The sequence below is a fragment of the Octodon degus genome, unplaced genomic scaffold (assembly GCF_000260255.1).
Source record: "Octodon degus isolate 3935 unplaced genomic scaffold, OctDeg1.0 scaffold00014, whole genome shotgun sequence".
Taxonomy (NCBI): Eukaryota; Metazoa; Chordata; class Mammalia; order Rodentia; family Octodontidae; genus Octodon; species Octodon degus.
The window spans coordinates 22091507-22098779 of NW_004524590.1; the positions used below are offsets into that span (position 1 = coordinate 22091507).

The 7273-nt window shown below is 42.6% G+C and overlaps 1 pseudogene; it reads right to left on the minus strand.

Moving 5' to 3' along the window:
- Nucleotides 1-5528: 5528 nt before the first annotated feature.
- On the minus strand, nt 5529-6293 carry LOC101568622 (annotated as a pseudogene).
- Nucleotides 6294-7273: the final 980 nt, after the last annotated feature.

Consider the following 7273-nt stretch of genomic DNA (forward strand, 5'->3'; position numbering starts at 1 on the left):
ATCTCTTGGCCGATGGTTACCTTCACTTTCTTGGGCCACGGCTGGTGTACTTGTCCATTTACTGTCAAAATTAGTGCTAGTATGAAAAGCCTTACCATATCACCAGGATATAACATGGTTTTTCCTACTCCCCTCCTCTAGCGCAGGCCTCGCATCTTCTTGCTGATAAGGTCAGCTAGCTACACCTGCCAAAACTGAGATCCTTTCTCTTGCCTGTTTATTTCTGCCCTGAAGAGCATAAAAGAGCACAAGTGCTGCTGCTGCAGCTTCAAGTTTTGAGGGGCTCTTCTTGTGTCTCCTGGCATCCAAACATCTAGATCCACAACTTCTAGCATGAACTTCCCAAGAGCATCACTCCCTAGAAGAGACAGTGAGCAGCGCCATCCCTTCCATCTCTGTATCCTGGACCTCTGCATTCTACCCAAAGGTGACCATTCACCTGAAAATGGTTGCCGAGCTAAGGCACATACACACATGTCCATGGTACCCCTCTTTGCACAGTAACATCTTCACAGTGGTGCCCTGGTGCATCCTTCAAGGAGTCCTTTATCACTGACAACTGACAGTTCTGGGTGGTCCAATGAAAGGATCAGCCTTAGGAGTGAGCTCAGCTGGCAGAGAACCCACAGAATAGGTGATTAAAAGAAGCCAAAAACTAGAGTGAAGTCTTTAGTCACTTTTTGTGATGGTTAAAGCAGTCAAAAGTCAGAGAAAGTGCTGACTCCCAGTTCATTTTCTCCATGAAATGGCACAGCGCTCTAGCATAAGGTGGATTAGTGTGGACGTGGTGGTCTTGGGCCAGATGATCTGACTGTCTTATGGACCTTGGGATGATGAGGGGGAGAGAGAAGGGTTAGGAATGAAGAATCTTGGGTACTGAGTCACAGTAAGGCAAAGTTTCTAGATTTTTCTCTTCTCTCTGTAAGGAGTTCTCACCAAAAATGGCTGAGAGCCAGCCATTGCCAGATTTGAATACACGGCACTAAAAGTGTATTGAATGGAGTTTCACAAGTCCGCATCTTGTACAGCAATTAACCACTAAGAAGAATATATGCAGTGTATTATTTGTTGAAAAAAAAAAGTGTATTGAGCAGTATCACCACAGAATACCATTAGACCCATCTACATGGAGTGATGTCTAGACAGAAACAGCACTTAAACTGATACTGGTTCAGACAATAGACCCTATTCTACTAATGGTTCCTGTGACAGGAAAAGATGCCACATGGAGTTTATGGGAGGCCCCACCAGGACAACCCCTTTAGGGTCAGGAGTAACACTATGCCATCTGTTGCAGAAAATGCCACACCATCCAGAAGCCAACCCCTGGCTAGTTACAGGGCCTGGTAGAGATAGAGCACCTGATAGAGGGACATCGAGTGACCACACCCGAACTTTCCATTATGTGCTGGGTTCTGCCAGGGGGAAAAGCAATTCATCATAAGACAGTACACACAGGGACTAGTCATAGGCATAAAAGGGCCTTGTAAGCTGAGGACTCCCTGAGTCCTACATCGTCTGGTTACTTCTAAGCTAACAGCTCTGCTTAGGGTTGGAGAGGCAAGCGTGGCTCCCCTCAGATCTGGAGGAGAAGGAAAGGGCCATGTGGGGTCAGCCAGCTGAGTGAGTGGCCGTGGCTATTATGCTACAGCAATTCACTTTTTAACAAGTTGATATTGGGCCCTTCAAACCTGGAAGGGGCAGCAAGTCACCAGCAACTAGTCAGTACATGTTCCAGTCATCCGTTTTCCTTTCCTGCTTGCAAAGTCTCCTGTAACAGCAATATCCTGGGCCTACAAAATTGCTTGCACCAACATGGGATGCTACACAGCACTTCAAACTGAGTCACACTTTATGGCAAAGTAACAGGCACAGTTCTGTAGGACATGCTGATTGATGAGGCTAACTGGTAGCTAAATACTTAGGTGTAAGTTTTCAAGGTTAACTATAGGTGATTACAATGCTTTTTACTTGGCAGGCTTCTCAAGGACAGCTCTCTACCCACACCAAACTTGGTACACAGTCAGTGTGGCATGGTTCCTGAAGGTGTTTGTGGTAAAGAACCCAAGGTCCCCAACTGGTGGTGGTGCTTTTTATTTTTTATTTTAGACAGGGTTTTGCTATGTTGTTCAGGCTGGCCTTAAATTCATTATGGAGCTCTTATTAACAGTAATACCTGGTTAGTGTTTTTTTTTTTTTTTTTTTTTTTTCTTTGAGACAAGGTCTTGCCATGTAGTGCAGGCTGGCTTAAACTTAGCTTATGTAGCCTGGGCTGTTCTCACACTTGTGGTCTTTTGCCTGCCTCAGCCTCTTGGAGTGCTGGGATTGCAGGCATGCACTACCACACCTGGCTAGTGAATGCACTTTTTATGCTAAGAATTTGAAGCTAGGCTGCATTTATGTGTCTCAGATAACCCACATAATGTCAAAAAGTAGGCATTATTAACTCCACTGCTACAGAGGTGTTCTATACTCAGATAATACACATTTATCAGATCAAGACTTGAACCTGAAGCTTTCTGATTCTATACTGCTATATCAAATTGTTTAAAACCCAGTTAAAGGGCTGACCAAATAGCTCAGCAGATTAAAGCACTTGCAAACAGGTGCAGGGGCCAGGGATTCAATCCATGCCAGTCCCACCCCTGGGGTGTGCTGAGACAGCAATTGAGACTGGGCATGGTGGTGCACACCTGTAATCCTAGCTCTTGAGAGGCTGTCAACAGGTGGATCACTATCTACCTAGTAGTGAGACCCTGAACACCCTGTAGACCCTTCCCTAAAATACAAAACAACAACAACAACAACCCCCCTCCCCCCAAAAAAACCCCAAAACCAAAACCCTAAAAACAAACAGAAAACCCAGCTAAGGGAAAAAATAACAGGCATTTTAGAGAAAAAAATTAGGTGCAAAATCATGTATCCCCCCCCCCTTTTTTTCAATACCAGGAATCAAACTCAGGACTTTGCGCTTTCCAGGCAGGCACTGTGCCAGTTATACGCCCAGCCCTAATATGTGGTCTTGACAGTAAGTTGGAAAACTTACTGATTGAAATATCCAGCAGGCAAGTCAATTGGACAGATTGATATTTAGAAGATCCCCAATAGATTCAGAAGTAGAAGAGCCATTCTTGTAATTATTGAGAAACAGAAGAAGGCCTGGGAAAGGGAGGAGTGAAGGAGCCTTGCCAGGAGCACATGCAATAAAGGGACAATATTTCATGGTTGAGCAAAGACAATAGGACAGACGCAGGCTCTCTCAAAGTCAGAACATCAGCCTGGGAGTTTGGATTTTGTTCTGCTGATGGCTTCTGTCAGATGGAGAAACAAAGGGCTGAATCATTTAGCGTGTTGTGGAGTTGTCAACATTTGCCAGGAAATGGCAAAATACAAATGCCCATTTTAATCTGGGTCTAGCCTATCTTTGAGATAAATATAATTCAGAATCTAGAGGACTTTTCAGGTGCTATCACATTGAACTGAAACAGAAATTATGAGAACGTTGTGTTTTCTCCATCATTAGTGCCATAGGCAGCATCACTTAGAAGCCTATAATTACCACCATTCAGGAGTGGTGGTGCACAGCTGTACGCTGGGAAGCTGAGGCAAGAGGACTGCAAGTAGCATGAGCCAGGCCAGGCAAATTAGAGACTTTGTGAGAGACTGTCTCAAAATAATAAAATAAAATGACTGGGAATATAGCTCAGTGTGAAGGCCCTCGAATCAGCCCCCAGTAACAAAACTAAATACGGATTTGCTCATGGGCAAGACTAACAGTCTAAATATTTTCAGAGACTGTAAAAGTTTTTGTTTGCTGAAAAATATATTCTTATGTAGCCCACTTATATAGTAATATTTATGCTGTTATATATAACATAGTAATTTACATAGTAATATACAAATATATATATTATATATCAATTAAAGGAAAATAATTTTTAAACAGTTTCTAGCTTAGGTTACTTATCCTACATAAAAGTAATTCTAAGAGAAAAAGAAAAATTCTGAAATGCAAGAATTTATACAAGAGATGGTCCATGACAAAAATGTTCCATGCAAGAGCTGAAGAATTTCCCACAAAACCTGCTACTCTCAGTCACTTCAACCTAAACTATGTGTCTTGATTATTTTTTCTGATTGCTGGGACAAAATACTTGACACCCAGAATGAAGGAAAGATTTATTTAGCTCATAGCTAATGGAGGTTTCAGTCCATACTCACGTGGCTCCAAGGCAAAGTGGCACATGGCAGAGGGCAGCAGTTCATGGCGGCAGGAAACAGCAAAGAGCAAAGGGAGGAGCAGCAGTAGCTAGCAAGCCTCTCTCCCATCCTTATATTGTATTCAGACTATCCGCCTCAGGGCGGGTGTAACACTCACACCCACAATCCCTGCATTGGGTCATGAATTAATCACAAACTCTAGAAGCCACCCCATGACTGCATGAGGCTTTGGGGGGATACCTAGGCAAACCATAACACGAGAATAAGAAACCACTGTTCTGAGAGACATTATCTAATTGTTTAAATATTATTTCTTTCATATTATAATTATCTATAAAGGGTCCAGTGAGTTTTTTTGTGATAACACCTTCTTTCTATGTAGATGAGACAAGAACAGAAAAAAAAATGAGATGTAGGCAAAAATATTTTGGAGGAGTCTGTTAAAGATTTTCTTGAAAGATAAATGATGGCCTGTTACAAAATATATGAACAATGACAGGAAGAAGACAAAAATTGACTAGAATTATTTTATGTTTTTAGTGCTTGAGATGGAACTCAAGGCCTTTGCACTGTTATAATCCCAGATCTTTTAATTTTTTTTTCCTTGAGACAGGGTTGCACTAAGTGTTCAGGTGGGATTTGAATTTGCAATCCTTCCGAAGTTCTGAGATTATAGAGATGTAATGCCTGGCTCTGATTAGAAATGAAAAGTAGCTGGGGAGATAGGTCAGCAGCATAAGTGCCTGCCTGGCAAGCACAAAGTTATATGTTCAATCTCTAGTACCAAAAAAAAAAAAAAAAAAAAGACAAAAAAATATAGTTATGAAAATAAGCATCAGAGTAAATGGTATGATTTTTAGACTAGGCATACTTGAAGAATAATTTAATACATTGGAAAATAACAGAGGGCTGGAGCATATCTCAGTTGGACAGTACATGCTTAGCATTCAGGAGGCCTTGTATTCAATCTGTAGCACCAGGGGAGAAAAGAAAGGGCTGGACATGGTATGCACAACTGTAGCCCCAGCGATCTGGGAGGCTGAGGAAAGAGGAAACCTTTTTTTTCATTCTATTTTCACCCTTTATTTAGAGTACAGGGCAATATTACAGTTTCAGCTCATTAATAAATCTCATGACTGACAGTAAATATGACCTGAACTTGGGAATAAGTGGCTTTCCAGTTCAGGGAGAGGAAAGAGAATGGGTAGATCGAAGATCATCTCCCACCTTACTTGGTGAGCTACCAAAGGGTTTTTGGCTTCAGCTTTTTGAGGGCAAGAAGGGCTGCCACTTCCTGGATATCTTTGTTATCCTTGATCTTCATTACAGCAAATCAGAATCTCTGATTTTTCAAGTGAATTCTGGCAGGAGAAAATAAATCCAGACGGACTTTTTAGTTGGATGACTACTACAAGTATCTTCTGTGAGTTGGTAAAACTTCGGAGTGACTGGTGGAGCTAGGAGCCTTTCATGTGCTCCCAGTTGTCATACAGTACATACAGGCTGCTAAGTGTCAGGCCTGCTAGACCCCCTTGTGTGACTCCTTGAAGCCCACCTGTACATTTATGTAACATGCTCATCATGGTTCCAGCTGCCACTGTGTTCAGGTCATTTTCTATACCTCGTGTTTTCTCAATGATGACACCAAAAACACTACAGAGCAAGGCCAGAGAACCTAGGGTATGGGCTCACAGTGCCCCTTGCCTAGTCACCATATTCAAAATCTACATTTCTTGGTTTGGACCAGGCCATGTTCTGGGTTTCCTTCAATCCTAGCCAAAGACCATTCATTACCCTAAATGCAGCCCCAGTCATGCAACATCCTCCAGTGGTAAAGAAGGCCAGTTCAAACCTGCTCCAGGATTTATTAGCTCCAGTTGCTAAGATAAACTCATTGGTATGCTGCACAAGACATTGTGGATTCACATTTAAATAAGGAGACAAAGGCTTCATACCAGTTAGTGGGACTCTGGCCAAATCTGCGTACGAGTAACCAGCTCTGCTGACTCCAAAAAAGCGGGCCATGCTCCCCACCCCATGGTTTTGTTGCCACTGTCCCCACCACCCTTCATGGTGTCGCAGCAAACTTCTGTCCATCTTTGCCGCTGCCTCAGGTCGAGGTACAGATCTTGGCCCTTGCTTCTAGGCAGCAGCGGGGAAACACGCGTTACTACTGCCAAGGAGGTCAGCTTGAGCCCTTGAGTTGGGTCAGTTTGGGAAACATAATGAAAATATATCTTGAAAAATGACAGGAAAAAGAGAAGTCATTTTTTTTTGGTGGGGGGGTGGAGGTGGCAGCTACTGGGGATTGGACTCAAGAGCATTTGCAGTTGGCTACTGAGCTGCATCTCAAGCTTTTTTGAGACAAGGTCTTCCTAAATTGCTCAGGTAGAACCCAAACTTATCCTCCTGTTCCAGCCTGCTAGAGTGCTGAGATTACAGGTGTGTCCCACCAATGCAGATGAGAGGTAGTATGTGAAGAGGTAAGTACTGACAAGTTTTCATAATTAAAGTCAAATGTGGGTCATAGACAGAAAATGAACTGAACCCTGAGGAAGGTGGGTAACTGTCACACAGACCACAGGGAACTGGTGCAACATAAGGATGAAGAGGCAACGTAAAAGCTATTAAAGAGTAAGGACAAACTATCACCAAAGACACTCTGACAGCAACTGTTCATACCGAGCAACAGATGTCACAATTAAATGGCATCACAGTCCAAAGAGCTAAGAGAAAATAACTGCTACTCTAGAATTCTGTACTGAGCCAATGTGTCTTTCACGGAAGATGTGTTCAGACTTTCAGCTTGTCTGAGGCACACTGAGTGACGAGGAATGGTCGTGAGTTGCACATAAAATGTAAATGCAGCTTATGCACATAAGCAACAAGACTTCCTTTTAAAATACAGATTATATTATTTAAAAAAAGAGGGCAAGTGGCCTGCCAGCTTCGAGTTGGACATGCATCTAGAATTAGTAACTAATAGATTCTAACTTAAAGGGAAATTTAGAGTTACTACAGGAAGAAAAGTATACTACAACGTAATACAGAT